Consider the following 1,577-nt stretch of genomic DNA (forward strand, 5'->3'; position numbering starts at 1 on the left):
TTGTTTTCGGTGTTACTAGGTAGTTCTCCCGGTGCTCTTTGATTCATTTGTTGGGCAAGTTGCCCCAGCTGCTTCTCAATGTTGTGAATAGATGCTTGCTGATTTCTTAATATTGTTCTTGTATCTTGTATTGCAGCATCGTGGTCATTGTGTCTTTTCTCGGATGCAGCCACAAATTTGGTGAGCATTTCTTCTAGATTTGGTTTCTTTTCTTGTACCGGCTCCTCCTTTTCGTAAAAACCCCTTGCCTTTTGTCTAAATTTCTCCTCCCTCGCTTTCTTGTACTCATCATAAGGGAGCCATTCTTTCTTAGGTTTTCGCCAATCGTCATCAAATCTATCACCACTAGAATAGCATACTTGCACTTTCTTATTCCCGTTCTCGTCCAAATCACAATCTCTAGTTAGATGAGGCCCATTGCAATTTTCACATTCTACCCGAATAGCATGGATTGTTTGATCCATTTTATCCATCCTCCTATCCATGGTTTTCAAAATTGCCATAACTGCCGACAAATCTTCACAAGCTGCATAAGCCGATCCCTTGGTCATATCATTCCTTGGATTGTGGTATTCTCTAGAATGATTAGAGAATTCTTCAATTAGTTCTTTGATCACCGGGGGTGCCTTCTTTGTGAGGGGTCCTTGCGAGTCAAGGAGCTGCCTAGTTGTTACATTGACTCCATCATAGAAAATAGAGACTTCTTGCTGGCTATTAAGATCATGATGTGGGCAATTCCTTAGTCGACTTGTGTATCTCTCCCATGCCTCATAAAGGGACTCTCTAGGTTGTTGTTCAAAGTTGGCAATAGCTTTCTTCAACTTGGCTATTTTCGAAGGTGGGCAAAACTGGTCAATAAATTCTTCCTTCATCTTAGCCCATGTAGTGATGGATCCGGGAGGGAGTGACTTGAGCCAATCCTTTGCAGCACCTTTGAATGTCACTGGAAGCATACGAAGCAGCTGGGTTTCGCGAGCCACATTTGGAACATTAAAATAATCAGCCACATCATTGACTTCATCCAAGTGTTTATAGGCATCTTTGTGGTCTTTTTCGTAGAAGGGGATCTCCTTGAGTTGAGCAAGTATGTGACCATTAAGCTCAAAAGTGGCAGTCGCGGCAATTGCGGGTTGCACAAGTCCCGGGCCGGTATCATCACGTATCCTCTTCTTCCATTCACCCATGGGAACTTCATCGATGTTCGCCATGGTGTTGTCAAAGTCACCTTCTAGATCGCTACCTTCTTCAAATTCGCTTTCTTCTCTTTCAGACTCGTTCACGATGTCTTCCTTGATTGGATCTTCGTTTGCCAAGGAAGAGGTGCTGGATGATCCTGATTTGCTGCTCTTTTTCTTGCTAAAAACGGATTTGAGATTCTTCAAAGGTGAGTTCTTTGAAGAGGCGGATTCTCCAACGGCTTTTCCTTTGTTCTTTCTTAGAGCGGACTCCGGGTCTTCAAGTGGAGGAACCAAAGACGTATTGGATCCTCAGGTCATGTAACAACTGCAACCAAAGTAAGAAAAACGCGTAAAAAGAACAAAAAGAAAATAAAATTAAAAACTGTGAAACAGCGCTGG

The 1,577-nt window shown here is 42.8% G+C and overlaps 1 non-coding gene across 1 annotated transcript; it reads left to right on the plus strand.

Annotated features, from left to right (window-relative positions):
• The first annotated feature begins 717 nt into the window (after positions 1-717).
• LOC145151835 (small nucleolar RNA R71) lies at positions 718-824 on the plus strand. The gene has a single exon (XR_013732387.1). It is a non-coding gene; the product is annotated as a small nucleolar RNA R71 (small nucleolar RNA).
• Positions 825-1,577: the final 753 nt, after the last annotated feature.

Source organism: Lactuca virosa, chromosome 1 (assembly GCF_052849685.1).
Source record: "Lactuca virosa cultivar CGN04683 chromosome 1, Lactuca_virosa_CGN04683_v6, whole genome shotgun sequence".
Taxonomy (NCBI): domain Eukaryota; kingdom Viridiplantae; phylum Streptophyta; class Magnoliopsida; order Asterales; family Asteraceae; genus Lactuca; species Lactuca virosa.